Source organism: Dermacentor silvarum, chromosome 4 (genome assembly GCF_013339745.2).
Source record: "Dermacentor silvarum isolate Dsil-2018 chromosome 4, BIME_Dsil_1.4, whole genome shotgun sequence".
NCBI lineage: Eukaryota > Metazoa > Arthropoda > Arachnida > Ixodida > Ixodidae > Dermacentor > Dermacentor silvarum.
Genome location: NC_051157.2, coordinates 83,234,762 through 83,259,236, shown reverse-complemented (window position 1 = coordinate 83,259,236; position 24,475 = coordinate 83,234,762). Strand labels below are relative to the sequence as shown.

The window sequence follows — 24,475 nt, the reverse complement described above, 5'->3', positions numbered from 1 at the left end:
TTTGAAAGCAACGCTTTCTTTGCAAATCCTTTCGGACTTTTCTTACTGTGGTTGGGTGCTGCTGTCTTGGTTGCCGCTCTGCAGAAATAAACAGTTGTATGGCATTTATTTAACAGCTTCACAAAAGCTTCGATTCGAACATGTAGGTTCGATGGGCATAACTTTTTAAGCGAAGCTTTATAGGCTCACAAGTGTCGGCGGTGGTGGTGCTGTCACGCTGAAAAGTGGGCCGATCCTGGTGTTAGTGCAGAAAGGGTCCAAGCTCAATGGCACATACCAGGGACAAAAAGAAGAGAGAGAGAGAGAGAGAAAGAAAGAAAGAAAGAAAGAGAGGTAAAGAGAGAGAGAGAACGAAAGAAAGAGAGAGAACAAAAATCATCAGGAAGGTCAGATACACACACGACAAGCTTCGCTTAGCCCCATTTTCTCGACAGGGGAAGGACTGGTGATCTTTTTATGTAAATATAAACACTGCATCATATGATGGCTACATGACCGTTCGCTGAACAACATTTGTATTATCTGTTTTCTACAAATCATGAATGCTTCGCATTACGTAGACGTCATCTACAGTTGAGTTTGCCAAATGTTTTGTCAATCACATGTGCTTGTGATAGCCCACTGCCATATACTGCACAATATATGTATACATGCAGGCGTCGGTGCTGCAGGGATTTGCTTTCCCGTAGAAGCGGAGCGGGCCAGCCTGAGCAACGTATTTTTTCTTTCTCTCTAAGTAATATTCATTCATTCATTCATTCATTCATTCATTCATTCATTCATTCATTCATTCATTCATTCATTCATTCATTCATAATCTTTACAGGATCCCGTAGGAGTATTACGTGATGGGGGACATACAATATACAGTTACAAGTAAAGGCGTTATACCGAGTTAGAAAATCGGCGCTTAAACAAGCAAAATGCCATTCATACATATTGAAACACAGTTAACTTACCTTCTAGTTTGCGAGGGCAAACAACTAATAAAATCGGCTCAAACAGACGCACGAAATTTGCTTTACATGTTGAAACACCCCACAAGTATGTGGTAAACAGCAGCGATAGAAAACAACGGTGTAAATAAATGCTCACGAAAATATAGCAGGTGATTGTTAAATATAATTTATTCGACAACCGGTGAATTGCTAATAAGTATGACAACTGCAGCTTATGCAACCGTAATCTTTGCCGGGAAACCCTTGCGGCGAACACTGTGCGCGAAGGCGAGCTTTCTGGTTCTTTTTTTCCTCCGCACGGCCGGCGCCGCCACTGCCGCGGTGATGATAGTGATAATTTATTGGCATACCCTTCGAAACGGGACGGTGACAAATAGTCACATAGCCTGCTTGAGTTACTCAGGCATGTTATACGTGCTTTTCATTCTAGCATTTTCGCGGAGGCGTGGAGGCGAGCGCCATCTGGTGGTGCTGCAAGGAACCCAGCGGCGCACGCGGCGCGCGCCTCCTGCTGTGATTGGTTGAGTTTTTGGGTGCGGAGACGAAGAAATCCCGGGATCCTAGTCATATGCTACACCATCGCTCTAGAATACCATCAACGAAACAGGGCGAAATAATCGAGAAGGCGTTCCATGTGGTTGCCGCTGAAATAGCCTCAACGTCACTTATAACTTCAACTGTAAGAAATTATTTCTCTATGATCGCTTCTAACAACCCTGTCTTATATAGCTGTGGTCGTCGTCAAGCTTCCGCAAACAGAAAGAAAGCGGGGCAATTTGAGGCTCAAACCAGACCAAAGCTTCGCGGTGCCACCGCAAAGGCCGGCAAACAAGGCCGTTGTCGGACGCGTCGGCTGTACGTACGATCAGCAAGGGCAAACCCACCGGGCCACTTGAGAGAAAATTCCGTGGGAGCCCCCGTTCGGACGTCGACCAATTTCTACGCTCTTTCTTACAAGCGGCATCAGTGTAGATACCGGCGGTTCCGAAGAATGACGGACAAGGCGCGGAGAGAAGTCGGCCGAGAACAAACCGCAGCTTCTTCATTGCGTCCTCCTCTCGTCCGAGCGCGCGATGCGAGCGAGGCTGAAGACCAGCAATTAGGCGCGGCGGCTCGGTTTTTCGGATACGCTGCATGCGCCGGAGCCGCTCCTCTTCCTGGTATCGTTGTGCACCGGGCATGCCCCGCGGCTGCAGCGACCTCAAATGCCGGCGGACAGAGCGGATATCCACGAGTGGTTTGTCCGAGAGCGAGACGGACAAACCGCTTGGAGCGGGGAAGAGGACTGTATACAACGGGACACGACGGAAGGAAAGAGGATGATTGGAAGAGACTGATGAGCAAGAACGGAGCGTCGCGTAGGCGTTGGCTAAAAAAGGAGAGCGAGAGAGAGTGACGGGCCGCGGAATCCCGAAGGAATTGGGAAACGTTCGAGAACTTCGCAACATTCCGACGGCCGCGCCAGACGCGTCGAGTAGTTGTTGCGAGCAGAGGGAAGGAGGGGCAGACGTTACCGACGGGATTGGGCAACCGATATGTACGCGAAGAAGACCCTGTACACGGAGACCTTTTCGCGTGACCCTCGTTGTTACTGTTGCTGACCCTTATTTTTTTTCGCTTCCTCCCCCCCCCCTTCCTCACCTTGAGCGAGAAGGACTGAGAAGAGCCAGCGTGAGGGCCATCAACTATGACAGGGGGCTTAGGGTATCTTGCGCACTAGAAAGAATGGCGCTTGTCGCGCATCGCACGACAGCAACCCTGGGCCGCACGCACGCACGCGACGCGAAAGAGAGCTCTTCAGAGAGGAGAAGGGCTGCATCATTTGCAAACGGTAACAGCGCCAGGAACATTGTACCGGCGGGACAGCTTCGCCTGTCACTCGAGGGAGACGTAAACGAGCGCTTATCGCGATGGCTCCCGGGTGGATGAGCGTGTATTCCAACGAGATCGCGCAAGGAGAGCGCACTCTGCTCGCCGTGCGCCCTGCTCGTGTCCGGGGTCTTTTAAGGCCGTGCCTCGCCTCCTCGGTAAACAGTACGTGTCACACACGCCCCGCTATAAATGCGCGGTGAATAGCTGCGCGCGGCGCGGCGCTAAGTAAGCGCAGTCGTGTTATGCAGGTGTAAGCACCCTTGTGTGTGGTCCGTTTAATGCGAGCGGAGAACGAGGAGGAGGCCCGGCTTTTCTGACGTGCCTGTGGCTCTCGGTATGCGATATAACTCGAGTGCCTTGTTTTGCCGAGGTGTGTAAGGTTGATTTGATTTACGAATTACTGCCACAGCCGGAGTGCTAGTGCTGGATATACTGCTTCTATACGGGTAAGTAACGCGCGCTCAAGCAGCGATGAAAAAAAAAAATTGAAGCAGTACATTAAAGATAAAAATAAACTGCGATTTTTCAAAAAGCTCGCTTGTTGCTGCGATCATGGAAATTCGAGTGAAACGAACTGGTTAACTATTTATTTGATTGCAGTTCAGTAAATAACTATACTTAAGAAATCAGTTTACGGTACAGGATATCGCAGAGGAATTGAAGCCAGTAAGTGTTGAAGCCCTGTTCACTTACCTCCAATCTTAAGGCAACCATCACGCTTTTGATATTTCTGCACAAATGTGTAGCGAAAGACATTGGTGTTCTACACATAATTTTTTCCCAAAACCTTTTATATACGTGGCCAGGCACGCACGCGTGGAGCGTCAATGTGTTTCCTTGGCACAAAGAGGGGAGGCCGTAAGGAGCAGCAACCAGGCTCACGTCTAATTTTGTTTTGCTGCAATGCACTGGGGAAATTGAGATAGAGGGATGGATAGAGATGCAAACTTAGAAAGAGAATGCTGCACACGGTGTCAGTACTGGCACCTAGCGAAATATAAATTGTCACTAAAACCACTAAAGTAGCGATCGTCGTCCTTCTGTGCTAACGAAGCTTGCGGTCATTAGTGAAGAAATTCGTTATCTGGAACTATGAGGAGTTCACGTGGTCTTATGTGGTGCGAGCTATAGAATGCAACACGGTGTAATGAGCTATTTTCTATATGAAAAATTAGCGGTGCCCGTGGCCCGCGGTGGCTCCGCCCCCGTAAGGGGTTCTCGGAGTCGCTCCTCAGGACCTAAAATAATGTTCATTGCCTGCCTGCCTGCCCGCTGAACACAACGCACAAGGAAAAGATCGATTCGTTATCTGTTTTTGGAATGCGTGACACGCCCATATGCAACAGTTGAGAGAATAAGGAGCCTGTCGAGCATCGCTTCCGCATCTGTTCCCTCAGCGAAGACCAGCGGGATATACACTTATAAGTGATACAGGCAGGATACAGGCTTATTTTGGTGCTCACGAGGGTTGCGACGGGAAGTCAGGGCGCAGGCTCCTTTCCCAAGCGTATCACCCCTGAAGGAAGCCGAACGCCAGGCCGGGGTACGCTTGTACCCATTTAAACCAGCGGGTGCCCAGCGGCGGTGGGAATCGCACTCACAGCCTCCCGCAGCCTAGGCGGGCGCTCTACCACTAGGCCACGGATATAGTATATAGTATTATAGTAGTATGTATATATAGTATGTAGTATTTTTGTCTAATCTTTTCTAATCCATTTTCTCCAAGCCGCCCAATTCTTTTGGCCGATCACCCATGGTGGGTATGTATTTGTGCAGAGGATCATCATCATCAATTGCTCGGAACGAATACCACGAGTCCGGCTCTTTACAATCACGCAGCAGCTAAAAGCACCTCTGCTCGATGACCCGCCTTCGCACACCGTGTAGCGGAGCGGACGCATCCTCAGGCATCTTGCTGCATCTGCTCCAGCGCCTGCCGCACCGCTCGGACACGGCGCCCGCCGTTCCTCGGCCTCTCCTCTGGTGGCCACCACGCCTGTCATACCAACTCCTCAGGTGATGGATTCACCTCGCGTCACCTCAAGCGACTACTACATCGTCGGTGGACGCGGTCAGTAACCCCTAGACGGCGGTCTCCATTCACATGGATATGGTCACACAGGTCATAGCTGCGCTGTCCAAGTACCTGGAAGACGTCACAGTATCCGTCACGGCAGCCCTTGCGCGTAGCGCACTTCCTTCACCATCTCACATGGAAGTTCCAGAGTTTCGTGGCTTCGAGGACGATCTAATGTTGTGGGTACACATAGTTAATTCATTGGCCCATCGACACGCCTAGCCTGAAGACGGGAAGATGTCGCTCGCTGAAAGCCGCCTTCGTGGTGCTGCCAAGGCGTGGCACAGATGTGACGACTCTGCGTACACTTTCTGGTCCGAATGCAGTGTGGCTTAGTGACTGCTTTCAGCCAGCTTCCTTCTGCCTATGACGATCGCTTCATGCGCATGCGCTCATGCCGGCAAGTACCAACTGAAGAGGTAACTCTCTACGTGTATGAAACGGTCTAGCTTCTCGAGGATTGCGGCATCACCTAGCTCTCTTCTGCTGCTCGTTAGTATGTGGTCGATGGGTCGGTCGATTCTGTATACGCATGCTGCCAGCCTCTCTGCTGGAAACTTCACCCTATCTTTTCGCTCGAAAGGCAGCCGAACATCAGTATAGCACTCGGCGTCGTAATGCTGTAGGTATATGCCGGCAGCTGGACATTCACCTACCGTCTCCACCTCGATGCGGCTGCTTTTCTTGTGGCCGTATGACGACCACAATGCCAAGGATTGCCCTCACTCGCTAAAAACAGGGATTCATTACCAAACCTGCTAATCTCCCGTGCTACCAGTCTTTGTTGAAGGGAATAGACGACTGGTTGGCGCTTGTGGATACCGGGCTGAGAGGAGGGCGCTACACCTACGTCATGATCCTGACACAATCTGCCCATGGACGTAACCCCCACTCCTCGTACTAGGAGGCAGCGCTGTGCCAGTGGGCATGCTCGACATTCTTGTCCGGGCGTCGGCCGGGACAAAATGTATCCCAGCAGTTCCTGTTTTCGAGGAACTTCCTGCCGACATAATTCTGGGGACGGATTTCTTGCTGTCTGGCGATATTCAAATCACCATCGACCACGCTCGTGTTGAGCTCCTCCCTTCTACAACCCTGGCCCAGGGCACCACAGCCACTTCCTCGCCAGTTCCGACACCAACAGTTGAGACTGAAAATTCACCTGCCTTGTCCTCGGCACTCGCTGGCCACTCTGCATTGTCAGCGCATAGCACAGCCGACCTCCCAGGCACTAATTTGCTGATGCATCATACACCCACGGGTGGCCACTCGCCGATATGTATGCCACTGAGGAGGTACGCGGAACGGGAGCGTACCTTGATCGCAGAACACGAGCGTGAAATGCTTGACGCGGACATCGTTCGGCCCTCTTCAAGCCCGTGGGCAGCGCCTGTCGTGCTTGTTCGAAAAAAGAAAGAATGGTTCTTTTATTTTTTTATTTTTTGTACCCTCAAGACCGAGGTATTACAGAGGGGAGTGGGTAAAAAAACATACATAAGCAACTAACGAAGCAGCAAAAGTGGTTTAAGTAACACAGCAAAATTTATTAGTTAATTGTATCAAGGAGATTTTGTGTGAGATTTTTTGTAGGCTCTACAACTGCACGACACCCGACGCGTACCCACTACCTCGAATTGGCGACGCTATTGATACGGTCCGTCATTCCAAGTTCTTTTCATTGCTTGATTTACATGCCGGATGATGGTAGATCAATGTCGCCGAAGAAGATAAATGTAAGAAAGCATTTAGGACTCCTACAGGCTTGTACCAGTTCAACCTCCTGCCGTTTGGGTTGCGCACGGCTCCTAGTACCTTTCAGCGTGCCATGAATTGCGTGCTAGGACTTGTGAAGAACCAAGCTTGTGTTGCATATCTGGGCGACATCGTGGTCGTTGGCTCAACGGGAGAAGAACGTCCGCGCAACTTGGACCAAGTACTACAAAAGCTCAATGATGCTGGTTTTCGGAAGAACAGCGAGAAGTGCCAGTTTGGTCTTCAAGGTTTCAAACCGACATACTATTTTTCCAAATGGCATCCAGCTGCTCCCGTTGGGCATTGCTGCTGTGGTGGAATATCACACACCAAATTTCCTGACACAAGTTCAGGTGTTTGTGGGTATGACTCCGTATTTTTTCACAGATTTATCCCCCCCTTCGCATCGACCGCCGCTCCCCTGACCGATTTACTTAAAGAGGGAGTTTGTTTTGAATGGGGAGCCCCTGGAAGAAATCACTTTTCAAACTTTAAAGCAGCAGTTTATTCACTGTGCCGTACTAAGTCACTTCAATGACGACTGTAATACGGAAGTGCACACTTATGCCTGCCAAATGGGCCTCGGAGCAGTGCTAGTGCAACGTGACCCTGATGACGTCGAAAGTACTGTCGCATATGCGAGCCGCAAAGTTTCATATACTGAGCGCCACTACAACTCCAATGAGCTTGAATATCTAGCGGTGGTGTGGAGTGTGGATGATAAATTTCGTCACTGTCTCTTTGCGCACGAGTTAAAGGCCGTGACCGATAATGCTGCATTAATATGGATGTTTTCCAAGCAGCAGCTAAAGCATACGTTTGCCCTATGGATTATCACGGTGCAAGAGTACAATTTTGACGTGCGCCACCGTGCTAGGGGGCTAAACAACATCGCCGATGCTCTCTCCCGGAACCCCCTTGATGGCGTGTCCCAGAACAAGGGGAGTCGCATTTTATTCTTTCAACAAGGCTTCTCCAAAGCCCAACAGGAGGACAAAGACTTATAATCAATCATTGCTTCAATCGCTGCTACAGGAAATAATTCGACATTTGTAATACGCGAACGCACACTGTATCGGCGTCAGTGGCCCAAGGACCACTCAGAAGAACGTCACATCCTAGTGATTCCTAATTAGTTTTGATTGGAAATGTTGCGAGCCATTCATGACACCCAGGAAGGAAGGCACATTGGTCAGCAAGCCGCGCTCTGGAATGTACAAGAACGCTTCTGGTGGCCGAAGATGGAAAGCAATGTCCGCTCCTTCGTCGCCAGTTCCGAAGTGTGTCTGCAGTATAATCGAATACCAGGATGCCAGCCTGGATTACTGACACCTATTCCGGGGCCAGAAACTATTTTTCATACTGTTGGCATCGACTACATAGAACCTCTGCCGATCACTACTGCAGGAAACCGATACATCATTGTGGTCATAGACTAATTGTCGAAGTACGTCGAAGTGCCTGAGGTGCCATCTCTAGCGTGCCGTCCCCTAATCGATTTCCTGAAACTAAGATTTGAATGCAGACGTGGCCTGCCAAAAAATGTATTATCACACTGTGCCACGGCGTTCCGCAGCCGCGAACTAAGAAAGTACCTTAGTACGGCAGGGGTACAGCACCATTACACGTCCGCATTTCATCTTCAGACAAACGGCCTTACGGAACGAACCAACCAAAGCATCCAGGCGCGATTTGCTCCGTATACGAAAATAGGAAAAAAAAGGAGAAACCGATTGGTACGTTCACATTCAGTCAGCTGCTTATGCCTTTAACACGGCGCTACAGACGTCTACCGGGCAAGCGCCGTACGAAACCGTCCACGGGAAGCTTCGCCAACTGAAATCACTCCCATTACCATTTCCAGCTCCGACGACCGAGCGCCCGACTTTAAGAAGATCAGAACAGCAGCGATCAGAAGAGCTTCGCAAGCGAAAGAAACGCAGAAGCGCTACTATGACCGTCGACATAGACCTGCTCCAGTGTATCACGTCGGTGACGAGGTGTGGGTACAAAGGGGAGTCAGCTCACAAGGCAAGAAGTTACTAGCGCGGTTTGAAGGGCCCTTCACAACTATTGAGCGCTGAAGACAGAACACCTGGCGCCTGAGTACCTCAGTTCCAGGCACCAGCTTCGACAGGCTTAACTTATAAATAACTTCGCCGGGCACGTGTCACACCTCAAGAAAAGGTTCCGGCGGTTTTACTGAACTTTCGAACTTTTTTTTTCTTCAGGTCCGCAGCGTGGCCGAGTGTGAAGACAAAACGTGCGGATGAGCACTGGAATGAAGAGAAAGAGGAAAGGCGAACAAAACAGAAGAGAAGGAAGTCGCTCGGAACGACGGCCACGGGTCTGGTTCTTTACAATATATACATGTAAAGTATACATGTATACATGTAAGTGCAACTAACGGTGGTCTACTCCCGACTACCGTCAGTTGCCCTTCGCTCCTCGAAGAGGCAGGACGTGTGTCAAGTGAGCTTCTGAACAGCACTTTGCAATGGGCCCGGGTGAACGCGGTTTAAATCATGGATCCGGGACCTCAAAGGAGTGCGACGGAATGTTAACGCTTTTCTCTCGCATTTACCGCTAAATCGCCACTGAACTTTTGCTTAAATCACTTCTCACGTAAAGTGGCCGTTAACATTACTTCGTCACGAGCGCTCAGCTATGTTTCTGTTCCCAATTACTAGCCGGCCCAGATCGGTCGTGTCCGTCAACTGACGTTTCGTGTCCGCGACTGTATGAGTCGCGCGTACGCCGCCCGCATGGCCCGATGCCCCCGTCGGGGTGTGAAGGACAGCGCGCATTCCGGATCACTTTCTTTTCTTCACGAAGACGCGAGATGTAAGCTCTCGGGCGCCGAAGGGCACAGGGCGCGGTCCCCGCCCGCGTGCCTTCGTCTGTGGGTCGACGCTGGATGCCAAGGGTCGCGCCCGTCTCGAAACGCGAGGCAGAGTCTTTTCTTGTTCGTTCCGGGTCGACCGCTCCGTGTTCTCGAATGCTAATCGATCGACGGGTGCAGTTATTTCCTAGACACCTGCGGACTGAATCGCTCGGGGAAGCATTCGAGCGCTGGCCAGGTTGCTTAGCACGCTCTTCGTGGCTTTCATGAATCGTGGGCATACGTACTGTACAATGCTAAAGCAAGGATTACAGTTAGTTGTATATTAAACCGGGACGCTTCTCAAGCAATCGCACGGGGAGCGCTTCTATGCTAATAATACTAAACGCGCGGTCGGAGGATAAACGAAGACAGCAGGAAGAGACAAAACGCAGATGGGAAATGCTGTGTTCCGTGTCGCTTGTATATATTTGCATGGTTTCGGGTACGTATCGACAAGCGTAAAGCTAGCGCTCACTGCCATAAACTAAGTTCTCTGACGCGACAGAACGGCGTGCTACTGGAGGCTTATGATTTTACACAGTTCATGTACACGAGCTCAAGCTGCCTGACGGGCACGGTTTCGCTATTACGCAGCTATGATCGTTGGAGATGGCTCGACCACACCTCTTTAGAGAAACAAACTTTGAATGTGACATATTTTAGGGGCGAAGCACCTTAGGGCCGAGCCTTGTCCCTCCCTCGTCATCCGTAGCTCTGGTTTACATGGAGTCCGCTAGGGGCGCTGCGGTGCACACGGACTATATAAGCACTCGTTCCCGACGCGCGCTCTCTTTCCCCGTTCAGCCATGGATGATAACGGTCGCTTCTGATAACGGCGCGCCCGCTCTGGATGAAAAGGCGAGAGTGGTGGCTCAACTGCAAGCGGAGTCGAGGGCTCGCAAAGCTGCTGCAGCACGGCGACGCAGACAACAAGCGGACCCGCAGTCTAGGGCGCGTGAAGCTGCAGCAGTACGGCAACGCCGGCAAGCGGACCTGGAGTTGAGGGCTCGCGAAGCTCGCGCTTGAACCGAGCATCGGCGCCACCAACCTCAGGTAGATAACGCTTCCGGCGTTTTGCCGCCTCTGGGTCCGCTTGCCGGCGTCGCCGTGCTGCTGCACTTATCACAAGGCAGTCTTAATGAAGGGAAAACGAAGTCCGCACCTCAATACCATATACGACCAATAAAACAACATTGTATATACTGTACACATGTGCTGTCACTCATTTGCATGTTCGAGTGGGCAATGTAATTCACGGTTACCCGAATTATCCCCCGCTGCTTCGCCTACTCATCATTGACTTCGTGGACATGCGGCGGACCTTTTTATTTACCGTAAGCTCTGCTACTAAATCGCGGTAGTAGATGTCATAACCAGCATCCTTGTCGCAATTGGCAGAAAAGTCGCCCTCATTCGGATGCTTCACAGGCATCCTCGGCACCAAACGACGTCGTCCTTGGGGCCGTCGAGTGCGTTAATTATGCCGTGTTTCGTGAAGTCAATGTAAATAACCCCAGAGTGCTTGTACCGTGGGCGTGACATAAATTAGTCCGTTAGCTCGGTACTTTTGCTAGGTTTGTTCTCGAATATAGGCTGAGATTCTTTGGCCAGGAATATAAGTCGATGGCGCCAGTTTGGGTATCATTTACGAAAAAAAAAATTTCGGGCTACGTTTATTCGAATAGATAGAGTATTTGTTTTACGAGACAACAGCGCCGACGTTGCACACATTCACTGTCTATGACTGACGTTATCACCATTGGCCTCATAGATTCAATACACTTATTTGCAGTTTCTACACACAGACGCTTACATATTTACATCGATGGGTCGGTCATGCACCCCAGTTCAGCAGCTGCAGTGTTTGTCTCAGCAAAATCTACAGTGATAAAATTCAGGACATCGCACCTGACATCAACGACGGCTGTCGAACTTGCTGCTCTGCATGCAGCAATTCAATTAATCGATCAGGAAACGCCCCATAAATGGTCCATCTTCTGCGATTCCAAAGCCACCCTCCAGAGTTTGCTCTCTGCATTACGCCGTGGACCCCACGAGTGACTTGTCGTGGTCACACGTGAAATATACCATCGGGCAGTTCACAAAGGACATGACATCGTATTTCAATGGTTGTCAAGTCATTGTGGCATCCTTGGAAACGAGCAAGCAGACGCAGCCGCTCGATCTTCACATACCGATTGCGTCGCTATCCCTATGTCCAGAACAGACGCAGCGCGAAAGCTCCGTGTGCTTGCTCGCGAGCTTACGTTAGCCCAATAGAATTCGACAGACTTAAAAAACCAGCGCCTTTGTTCCCTGGATCCTTATCTGAAGCTCCGCCTTCCACATGGCTTACCACGACGGGAGGTAACTCATTTGTCGCCCATGGCTTGGAGTAGCTTTTACCAACCTGTACTCCTACCTTATCGGAATGGCCACGAGTTCAGATTGTGAAACTTGCGGGTGCAAAGAGACGATAGCACATCTTCTGTGTGATTGTCGTCGTTTTAGTGCACGAAGGAAAGTCCCCAGCACCCCGCTCAACAAGATAGACAGCCGTCCCCTTACGGAAGCCAGAATTCTTGGCCCCTGGTCCCAGCTGACGTCGGCACGAACTGCTTTAAAAGTGATACGGTGCTTTTTAAAAGAAACAACACTATTTGAAAAAAAAAAAAACTATAGGATGTGCGAACTAATGCGTTCCTTTTTTTTTAAATCTTCTCTTGTTTTCTAATCTTTTCTGCCCTTACTCTATCCCGCTGTGCAGAGTAGCCAACCGGACAATTAATCTGGTTAAGCTCTCTGCCTTTCACCTCTTGTTTTCCTCCTCCTCCACTACCCACAGGCAGTTTTGTCAGTAATAGCTGGAAGCGGATACGATGCGTACATGTCCATGACTCATCGCTTAATTCCACCGCAGACTGCACCTGCCGCCATTGTTAACTGATGCACGATCCTTGCGTTAGAAGAAATGCAGACACCAATTTTAAACTGTACATGTCATTACAATGACGCACCAGTGTACCGTCAACGGTGCCAATTCTCAACAAAAGTGTTTCCGCACTGTACGTGATAACTGTGCGCAGTACTGTTACAGCGCTCGTAAAGCGTGTATCATGCACGAAGGGGTTAATGGTTGCAAGTACGGATCTCTGCGCGTTCGGTCACTTGTTACGGAAAAGTGAAATGCAGATGGATTTAGCTAGGAGATTATGGGGAGAGGTAAGAAGCACGCGCTTCCTAGTACTCCACTTTATTTACATATGGACTAAGGTACTATGTGTGGTGAAGATGTGAGTGAGTGAATACATTTTATTTCGGAGAGCAAGCTGTTAATGCCCGAAGGCGGGCGGCTACCCTATTGAATATTACTCGAAAGAAATTTGGATTAACGTAGAAAAATAACTGCAGAACCAAATGGTGGATGACTTGATGTTACACTTAAGCGCAATGTTGACAAAAGAAATGAATGAAAATAAAGTTCGGACACGTGAGCAATCAGTACAAAGAAAAAGAAAAGAAGCACTGTAAGCTGTGTGAGCCTCTATAGGGATTCGTTTGGTCTGGCAAATAAAAAAAGATGGAAGAGAGAGGGCACCTAAACCACATGGAGAACGAGAGAGTCACGAAATCAGCTTAATGCTCATTGAATGGAGAAAAATGCTGCAATATAAATGGAGAGGAAATGACGGCGCAATACAGAACTCGTAATCGAGGTAACGTTGTAGACCATGGCATTATGCCTCGGAGAGACGCGTGCAGCGAAATAAGAGTAAGAAGCAGCAACCGGCGGAAACAACCAGAACAGTTCCTGTCCACACTAAACACCGTCGCCGAGGCCCTTCGCGTTCTCCTCGTCCCAGTGCGACAAGATCTTGCACGCCGGCGTCCGCGCGTCAACGTCTCCGGGTACGCACAAAACACATGGGGTCAGGGTTCGTCAAGCAGTTCAGTTACAAGAGCCAGCCGTGAACGCAGCCACGCAACGTTTTTGTCCCGAGAAACACGAAGAGAGGAGGAATAAGAAAGAGCTGATGCTGCGATCTTCGTTTCGAGAAAGCACTGTTAACACCTACTGCATTGCCCACATCCACTCTCTGTCGCCCTCCCACCCACCCTCTTTTCATCACACCCTCACGCTGGCTTTTGTCTCAGCTGCGGAAAAACAGCGTTGCGCACACTTCCGCCTCCCTTTACTGCAGGAAAGCTGCCTTACAACCTCACTCTCCTTGAGCGCGGACGATAAGATGGGGCTCTGTGTGTGTGCGTGCCTGTGTTTGTGTCTGTATGTATGGACGTGAGTATGTGTGTTTGTGTTAGTGCTTGCGTGAGTGTGTGAGTGAGGACGCGCGCACACGAGGAACGGTGCAGTAACGCTTTTCATGTTTACTCCTTTGATTATCTCGATCTTGATTTTCAATTCTCTTGTTTTTCTTTTTACAGTGAGGGGCTCTTTTAATAGTGAGGTGCTCGCGTGCGTGTGGCCGACGGCCGAGTCTGACGTCAACAGCATCGGGACGTTTCGGATGCCCGAAAAGTGCCGAGCCGCGACGGAAGCAAGAACACCAAGAGACTCAAGAGGAAGGAAGCATCCGAGTGTCGGTACCCCACCGTCAAGCCTCGCTCGCATCTCATGCGATTCCGGAGCGCTGTGCGCCAGCGCTCGCCGAAAGGGGGAGGGAAGTAACACTCGTTTAGGCGTGCGTCCTCCTGACGCCGGCGCCACGCGGTACCTTCCTCACACCCTCGCATTAATCCTCACACTCTTCTTGTCGCGCTCGACACGGCACATCGTTTCGATTCGCGAACGTTCCGCAGGTTTCACGCGCATCCTATGCATCATTATGATTTTTTATTTTATACACATGTTACTCTCTCGGACCGAGTGAGTTTGTGGATGGAGGGCGGCTGTGTGCAGCAGGAAGACGCGCAGCTCTCGGCGTTCTTAAAAGGCGTGACACTCGCGCTTTCGCTTTTGTTTAGTCTAACGAACTACACGTGAGAAGTGGAGGGACCGCTGTGCCGGACTGTATATGTCGTAGCGCAATGAGGGTGACTGGGACTCTATTTCCGTTCCAGGAGGGGGAGCCTCGACGGTGACGTTGAAGTGCGGAGAGAAAGACTGACCGCGACTTGGCGGTGTGAAGGTAATATTTGGCTCTGCGGTCGCGACGGCGAATCGAAACCGTTCAGAAGCGCGAAACGTTAAAGCCGATTGGGGGTCACATGGTGAATCACGCTTGAAATAGATATGGATGATTGAGTTGTTCGCTACTATACGAACAACCAAGATGTGTCCCAGGGACATCAAAGGGTATCGGCTGCAAGTCGAGATATTTAAGTGAGGATTAATATCAGAATCCGTACGGCCACTTTCTGGTGCGTGGCGAGTGCAAATACATTCGCGTATTTGCGTTTATGTATGCATTAGAGGAAAACAGGTTGTAATAAAAAATAGATTCGGAGCCCTAAACTATGGCATATCTCAGAGCACACTGTGCTTTCAACTTAACAAAATCCAACCCACAATATATGTTTTATATTCGTGGGTTAAAGAGCTCCTGCTGCTCCGTCTCTCGCGAACTTGCATTTCCGCTTCAGATAACTTTATTATGCCCAGTAAATACAGAAGGCACGGGTGAACCAAAAATAGCATTACAAACTTCATGATGGACCATAGCTAAGAGCTTGAAACTCGCGCCGATGACACAATTAATTTCATTCCGGTCGACTCATCGACGATATTGAACAACGAATACGAGGCACACTGCCTGTGAGCTTTACTGTACGGCGTATTTCAGATAACAACATATTTCAACGAAAGTGGATTCAGAGGCATCCAGAAGGCTACTACGGCCTCTCTGATTTACTCAAAGAGCCGCAATTACCAAATTTGACAATATAGTGGAATATTACAATGTCCAGAATAGCACCCCTGATTTGGAGACTTCGGTGTCTGCAGCTGAGTTTTGTTCTTGCGTCTTTTCTTGCTTACCAAACCTCCACTCACAGTAAGGGCGCATGTCGTTGCATTGTAGAAAGGTAATTTACTAATTCGGCTCAAATTTTCTCTTTAGCGGCCGTTTACTATAACGTACCAAGAAAGTTAACAACAGTAGAGTTTATCATTTATTCTTCTTTATTACCCGTGTGAAATAGGATGGCGCCGCCGCCGCATGTTCGAGACGTAGAGCTATGCAACTTGCGTATATATATAGTGAGTACCTTGCCGTGCACCGAGGACATACTGTGTCGAGCAAGAAATTTCACATTAGATATGGTACTATACACTCTATAGTGTCGAACTCTGCTCCGCTTGAATTTGGGCTGTGATTCTGTGAGATACGTTGCACAAGTCTGCCGGCAGGCTTGCTGGCTAGCTGCCTGACCGTTCTCTCAATCCACATGGTTTGTTGGCTGGCTGACTACCCGGGCGTTCTCGCAGTGCCCACCCGTTGATGCGCGGCCGCGCAGGCCGGGACTCAAACCTGCGACGCGTCCGTCGGCAGCAACATTCGGTAGCAGTGTGACGACAGGCGCGCTGCGGAACTGAGTCAGAGGGGCATACTAGTGCACATTAGGAAGTGTTATTTTTTTAAAATCTCGGTGTCGGAGATGATACACGGGTGCCCAAAATTGGAGGAGGAAGACCGGCAGCGAAGAAGGAAAGACGCCATCTGTACAGAGTCGCAGACCTTGCAAGTGGGTGAAGGTCCCTTGGCCACTGTAAGTCGATAGATCGTCTGCCCGGCCGGACCATTATCCAGCCTCTCATCGGCCGCTGGTGCGTGGCCTTCGGACGTGCTCTCGGCTCTGTCACGCGCTCAATCACACACGCACGCACACGCCGATGATGACGTACGCATGCACCCCTTTCTCTGTGTACTACCTCGTTCCGAGAACTGTCAGCTGCTCGCTGGAGACGCGTGCGCTAAGCTGCTCACGCTTCTGGACGCACCGCGATGATGTTGTGCAAATGACGCTTGTCGTATACGTGTTTGCGAGTCGTACCGGAAATGTGATTGCCGCACAGACCGCGGAGCTCTTTAACGGCAACATTCGAACGAGTTGTTACCAGTTCGGAGCTTTGTACGGTCACTGACTTTCTTCTTTTCTTTGAATGCACTTATACGTACGTTGGCTAGATATAGTTCGTGGTGTTACACAGTACTATTAATGAGCGAGAAGAACAAGGGGATTCAAGGGGCTCGATATATAACACGTTTAGTCATTGTTTGGGAACCTAACCACTGTATTTCTTGGGACTGTCTAACCGGTAATGTGGGTCGGTCCCGATGACTGTGCGGTCTATCTAACACAGCGGTAAAAACAGCACGGTGCTGTGGTACCGGTGGGAATGGGAGCGTTCTTGGATTATTTCCTCGTGACAGATAGCGTTTTGAGATGCCGGTGTTTGAGACGCTGCGCCTCTGGTCGCAGCGGTCACAGACGCTGCATGGTGTTCGGAACTGGTCCTCGAGGATGTAGGGCTCGAAATGCCGGCTGGCTCTCGCGTACGGGTAAGGCACGGTGGTAAAGGGAGCGCCACCAATTACACGCAGCTCAACATATTGCAACATAGTGCAACGAATTTCTCTCGCAATTACCCCTTAATTGCCACTGAATTTTATAGCAACAAACCGATGATTGACTTTAAGGATATTGAAAGAAAGAAAGCCACGTCCATAAAGAAATACAAGATAGCAAAATTGCGGTACCACATATCCTTCTGAAAATTGAGTTTTGGAAGTACGACGTAGAATTGCCTCCAGGGCTGCTTACGCTCCCAAAAACAGAGCTGGCCGTAGATGGTATAGCTAGAAAACGAGACATGTATATTAAGGTTGCTCAACAACTAGCACTACACCAAGTATACAGGGTGTCCCAACCGTCATGCACCAAGATTTAAAAATATGCAAATACCACGTAGCTGGACAGAACCAAGGTAATGTTGTGTGCTGTCGCTTGTAGATACTCAGATTATTTTTGCCTTCGGCCTAATTACATAATTAGTCTGAGTTCATTCTAAATCATCTTAAATCTTAAATTCAACTTCATGAAATATTATGATAAGATGAAAAGTGTCAATGAGAAAATTGTAGAGCAACACGAAAAACTCCCCATACAGCTTTCTATTGCTCAATACGTGCTTCATAAAAATGTTTTTCCGAGCGTGAAAGAAGCCCGCCAATACACGCAAAGTGCCTCGAGCGGCCAGTCACACGGCAGTTTTGCGTGTATTCGCGGGCTGTATTGCTCAATCTGTGTTACATATTGAGCAACAGAAAGGAGTATCGGTAGCTTTCCGTGTTGCTCTGCAATTTAATCATTGACACTTTTATTCTAATTATAATATTTGAGAAGTTGTTTAATTAAGTGAGACTAATTATGTAATTAGACGGAATGCAAAAAAAAGTAATCTGAGTGTCTCCGGGCGACGGCAAAGCAACATTACCTTGGTTATGTCCAGCTACGTGGCATTTGCATATTTTAAAATCTTGGTGCATGATAGTTGGGACACCCTGTATATTCTTGTGGAAGTACAAATGACGCCCTTCGTAAGTGCCGCGCTTGTTGGTGACTTGGTGGCCCTGCCCTCTGCGCGAGTGTATAGACGGACTCACTCTCCACGCCAATCTCTCAAAAAGACCCCTAGAATGTCAGTGCGTGGGACTCTTGAAAAACCCTTGTAACGAATTCACGTAAGGTATAATTGATATGGCAGATGTGTGCGTTTTGGTTTGCTCTAACAGATGCAGTTTACAGAACTGCAATATCTGCTCTTGGTCGAGAGCTACGAATTTGTAAACTTTGTGCTTCTATTTATATTGTTACGGGGAGATTATATATACACTGGATATATTTACAAGGTAATGCGCACAACGCTACAGCAATGGTTCAGGAGAGCGCGTGCACACCAGAAAGCCACGTCGTCGTCGTCGTCGTCGTCATCGTCCAAGCACCGACCACAGGATCGCCGCTCGTGACAATATCAAGCCTTCCAATTTTTCAAAATTTCTCCCGTCATCTAGTTGACGGGTGCAAATAAAGTCTCTTCTCTCTCTCTCTCTCTCTCAATAGAGTCAGACCTGAAATCAATATCCCGTTTCCAGAAGTCACAAGAACTTAACATTCTGCTTTAAATGCAACTATTTTCATTAAAATAAGCCGAGTGGTTATGTCAGAAAAGAGCTCGTGCATTTTACATGTATTTGAAAAGGCTGCATCGGAGCTGAGCCCGATCAAAAGGCTCCTCATAACACCGAACCGCTTTAATGGTAGCTAGTCGGAGGTTAGCCGAGGACATATTAGGGTCCCATCTGGAGAGCATGTGGTCATCAATGACCGAAACGTGCAGTGGCATGGTTCGGCATAGCCCTCACTCGATCGCTGTCACCGCAGCTGATGTAACGGGAGCACGCCGGAGCGAACGCGCACTGCGGCGCTCAGCGCAATCAGTTTGGCGCGCTGTTTACACAGCCCTCGCACTCTCTCCCCAAACTCGCTTCGGGCCAAGTCGCCGGCCAGACTGCCGCGTTCCGGACGCAGCCCGGCACATTCGTCGTCCCGAAGCATCAGCGTGGCAGCGTCATTCGGTCTCGTTCTTGCGCACGCCCCCTTCCACATTGCGGTTCTGCGCACCTGCTGGTGTGATTAGCGAGTCGGAAACGTTCCTACGCGCTTTCTCATTGTGACACGAGCTTTGTCGAATCTCAACTCTTTTCTGCGCCACGGAAAGGTCATGTCGTGGCCGATTTTTTTACAGCGATAGTTGGTATGGTATCACTTTTTCTTTTCAATATATTGTGCGGTTTTACGTGCGATAACCACGATCCGATTATGAGGCACGTTCTATAGTGGGGGACTCCGGAATGATTTGGACCACCTGGGGTTCTTTAACGTGATCTAAGTACACGGGTGTTTTCGCATTTCACCCCCGTCGAAATGTGGCCGCCGTTGCCGGGATTTGAGCCCGCGACCTCGTGCTTATAGCAGCACCACACCATAGCCCCTAAGTAACCGGGGCAAGTTATGAACTCACTTCCACTGTCAATTTAATGTCCGCTGGTGTCCGTCAGGGCCCGTCGCATGAATCCCAAGGTGCTTTGCGAGAAGTTTATAAAGAAACATTGAAGAGTTACTAATCTGTTTTTAAACGTTTTTGCATCCGTAAGCATAGTGCCTAGAATATACTTATATTCTAGGCACTATACCGTAAGAGTCAACATGGTTCTGGGAGCTTTAATTTGTAGACGTCAGCTGTGGCCAGAGAAACGCACAGACACAGAAAAGATGCGGATATGTCAGTTGCACAAACAAAATTATATCAAACTTAGTAATTTTTAAAATAAATTTTTCGATTAGTTTCTATGCTTGACTACTTCCTTGCTCATCAGGCGGAGGAGGAATAAACTTTATTTACAGAAATGAGCAGACGGTGAAGTCGTCCGAGGTGGGCGGCGTCCCTGGTCCAGGATGCTGTGGGCCCGAGCCGATAGCTTGGCCCTGCTCACCAGACGACGCTGGTCTTCAAGGCTCGGGCTTATCAGCTGGGCCTCCCACTGCTCGACGGTTGGTCCAGTTATGCGTGGTGTCGATGGGGTTTGCTCACATTCCCATACCATGTGGTAGATGGTATTGGGGCTCAGAGCAGAAGGCGCACTTGTAAGTATATAGCTCATAGAATAAATGGCGTGCAGCCGGGTGCCGTGTGGGTATGTGCCGGTCTGTAGTTCGCGGAACATCACCGTCTCTTCTCTGGTCAGCTTGGGATGCGGGGGTGGGTAGGTCCTCCTACCCAGTCTGTAGTGGCTCCGGATGTCGGCTTATCTTTTCGGGACTCCATCGTGTTGGTCTACCAGGGCTCGTAAGCCCGGTGGGATTGCTTGGAGAAGAAAAAAAAATGTTCCGGGGTTTCACGGGCCGAAAGCACACTCTGATTATGAAAGACGCTGTAGCGTCTCCGGTACGTTGTAGAACGTAGGATTCTTTGACGTGCGCCCAATAGAGCACTGCACGGGCTCGGGCTTACCCGAAAGCCCGGGCCGGGTAGAGCAGTTTTAACACGAAAGTGTTTTATGCCGGGGTCCACCAAGACTTCACTGACGTATTTCCGTCACGGAAATACGTCATAGAACATAATACAAAGAAAGAAACCAGAAGAAAAAGTTCCACAAACATGCAAAATTTGGAAATCGAACCCACGACCTCTCGGTCCGCGACGATAGATCGCCGAGCGTTTAACCCATTGCGCCACAAACGCATTTGCAGAGAGCTACACAGACGCGCCTTATGTATCTAACACTCCTCCGTGTACCCGCGCTCTTGCTCGGGGCGGTGCCGCCGCCTACGAGCAGAAAAGAGAAGTACTGCATTATGACACTAACGCGCACCGACAGTGAACGCTTCGGTGGTCTCAGCACTACGACGCCTCGATGCCAGCATTCGAAGGGACGCTGGCATCAAGAAGCACTACCAACGCCACCTAGGTGGCGTTCACCGTACTCAGCACAGCGGAGCGTGGCCTCCGCAATTAGCTCTGAAAATGTTTCTGAAGTTGATCGCGGAGGCTGCAATTACGACGCGCTGTACGCGCTGATTTGACTCGGTGACGATTCAGTTACGTGCTTTGTCTTGCGCGTTGTATTAGTGTGTCCGTTACGTGCTTCGTCTTTCGCGTTGTGCTAGCGTGTGCAGCGTAGTGCAGCTTCCATATGCACGACGGTTGCTCATGGTCATCGACGTTGGTAGTCGTGATGGAGGAGACGTGCCACCAGGCGTCAGCGTGGGTGCATCAACGCCTAAGGGCGCTTTAGCCACAAAACACCAATAGACATTATATATCAATGTGCAATAAACATTACACTACTTCTGTGAAGACACGTTTCACTTTCGTGTTCTATACCGATTCCTATATAAGAGGGATCAACCACATGTTTTTTTTTTCACGGGCTCGGGCCGGGCTCGGGCATGGCGTGTGCTTTTTGACCCGGGCCCGGGCCGGGCTCGGGCTTTCTGGTGGTGTGCATGTAACGTGCAGCGAGTTATTCTCGGGCGTCTCAACTCTGAAGAACATGTATTTTTCGGTCTCGGGCCGGGTTCGGGCCAGTTTCGAGCCGGGCTCGGGCCGGGCTCGGGCCTAAGGTGAAGGGGTGGCGGGCCGGGCCAGGCGGGTAACGTAGATTAATTCCGGGCCCGGGCCGGGCCCAGGTCTCGCCATAAACGTTTTGATCGGGCTCGGGCGGGACGCCCAACGTAAAAACGGGCCCGGGCCGGGCTCGGGCTGAAAAAATCGGCCCGTGCAGTGCTCTAGAGCCCAATGCACGGTACAAAGGTATTTTTGCCTTTCGGCCTCATCGAAATATGACCACCACGGCCAAGCTTTGATCCCGCGACCGTGTGCAAAGCAGCACAACGCCATAGTCACTAGGCCACCACGGTGGGTGTTTTCTCATTAAAGAAATCCGAGGGGGAACCTAGAAACATAAAGGCATACCGAGGCATTCCGATGCTGAACAGAAAAAAAAAGTGCATATGCTCTCTTTACACTTATCTGATTGCGCGAACTACTATCGAAAAAAATAATTTCATATTGGGTTTACGATCCCTACGAAACAATTAGCACATCTATGAGGCATTGTACTGTGTCGGCCGCGCCGTCGGAAGATCAATATTAGACCACGCACGCTTGAAACATGACCAGGATGACTGACACGAGGTCCTCGTCGGGTGATCCACCAACTTGCACCACGCCGTCATTACAGCTAGCAGTCCGCACGTAACTTCTGTGCTGGCAGCCTTGCAGTCAAAGTGATGAAGGCTGCAAGTATATTGGTCAACAGCCCGGGTATGAATTTTTGCCGTCCATACTGGGAACACATCGACGGGTATTGCCAAAGTGTTGAGGCGCAGAAAACGACGCCTTGAACTGCCCAAGTGAAGCTCAGTATTCAAAAATCTCAAGCGCACGTCAACACGACGGTTTACTTCCCTCAGAAGTATGCGTGCCTTCCTCTCAGATTCTAAACTCACAAAGACGAAAAAAAAAATCATTTTTGTTTGTAGCTGCCATATTGATTTTGAGAGTCGCTTGACTTGGCTCGGCCCTACAAGTACTGTGGCTCTAGGTTGCATGGTTAAAAGTTGCCCGCGACTTGTTTCGTTTTTCGCAGAGCAGCGGTAATCTAGATAAAGTGGCTGACGTTTCTAGAGGATACACCAGGTATCTTTTTAGCTGCAACAAATCTAAAAAGAATTGCTTGTGGCAGATAGCACGATTATAAACCTTGAAGTAAGCTAGCTAGTCGGGGAGGCGGCCATTATTTCTACGAGAAATCAAAATGCAAAATTGAAAAATTAACATAGTCACGCTAATTAACACCTTACTCAATTACCTTACGACACGAAGTTCAATTTACGAATTGTAGCCGGTGAGTTCGCAAGGTGTATCCGCTTAGAACGAATTCCCGGGTCTACACCAGTTTCGAGATATTAATTTTCTGTGTGTCCGACGAAGTGCATTCTCATTACAGTTAAATTCGTGCTTCAATGGATAGAATAGTATTTCTTTAAAAAAATTAAGTGGAACAACAGTGCATTTTTACCGAAAGTTTGAGGGCGCATATTTCGAAACCGGTGCCATGCTCAGAATTGGTTCCATGCGGATACGCCTTGCGAACTCACTATAGCTACAATTCATAGGTTGAAATATGTACCGCTAAGCAATTAGAAATACACTTTAATGTCTTTTTAGAGAACGTTTTATTTTTGCCACAGTTGTCATCTGACACACCAGGTATGCACAAAAAGTCGCATGTGCACTTGTGCACATGCGACTTTTTGCGACTTAGTGCGTTTGTATCGTAAAATTAATCGCACTCAACAAAGCGAGGCGCTTAATCATGTGCGTGTCAGGTATTTTGCAAATCAAGCGAAACAAGCTTCGCTTTTACCACGAAAGACAGTGCTGAAAGCACTCATCATCGATACCCGTAGCCTAATAGTTTTATAATCTCTCAAGAATGCGCGAGGTTTTTAAAGCCAAATAATGTGACGGTCGAACGCTTTGTGCTTCTCTCAAATTATGCTTCTCTCATACAAGCGGTAAGCCCAAACTGCAGTATAGGACGCAACCGAAAACCCGCTGATTGTTAAAAAGAAAATTCACGTAGAGAGCAACGCACAACCAAGTGTCAGAAGATCAAATGTGGTTTCCGCATCTTTCTTTTGGTGGGGTGACACGACATCACTGCAACGCATTCGACAACTGAACTCGGGAGCGTCAACTTGCACGCAGTGTGTCATTTTTCTTGTGTCCCTGGAGAACAAATAAAGCAACTGTTTCGGGCACCGCGCGTTGTGCACATTTCTGTGTTCCGGAAGAAAACACGCTAAACTCCCGGCGCTCTAGCTCAAGCCCACAGTGGTATACACAGTGGTACACATCTGTAACCCCGTGAAAGCGAAGCCAAAGTTTACCTCGATCGCAATCACAAGTGCCACTGCTCGGCAAACACCATCGCGCGCACAGAAGCAAACAAGCATCGGCTGACACTTCCGGTCCTAATCAAAGGGCTGCCTAAAGCGCCCGCTTCCGCGAGTCGTGAACCGCTCCTTATTCTCTTGTATCGCGAGCCGAACAACAACTACCAAGGAATCCGCACCGATCGCATCGGCCCGGAGCAACGCGAACCCGCTCACCATCGTAACCCAATGAGAGAGTGTCTTCGTATGCTGAACCGGGTTCAGAGGAAGGAGTCTAAAATGGAAGGGTTGTGAAAGTATAGATGGATCGAGAAAGGTGCACGAGTGCAACAACCCAGTTTCAATTTGACATGGTTATAGCAACAGCAGCGGCGTCGGCGGTAAAAACGCGCCAGCGCTCGGTCTCGGATCTTCGAAGCGTCGGAGAAGTAGCCCGATGCGAACTTC

At 49.4% G+C, this 24,475-nt stretch overlaps 1 long non-coding RNA gene across 2 annotated transcripts in view; it reads left to right on the top strand.

Moving 5' to 3' along the window:
- The window catches only part of LOC125944727 (uncharacterized), a 90,336-nt gene that overhangs the window by 46,793 nt on the left and 19,068 nt on the right, over positions 1–24,475 (top strand). For both annotated transcript variants that reach the window (XR_007466403.1, XR_007466404.1), the window contains one exon: positions 13,988–14,142. This is a non-coding gene — a long non-coding RNA (uncharacterized LOC125944727). The remainder of the gene's footprint in view (positions 1–13,987; positions 14,143–24,475) is intronic.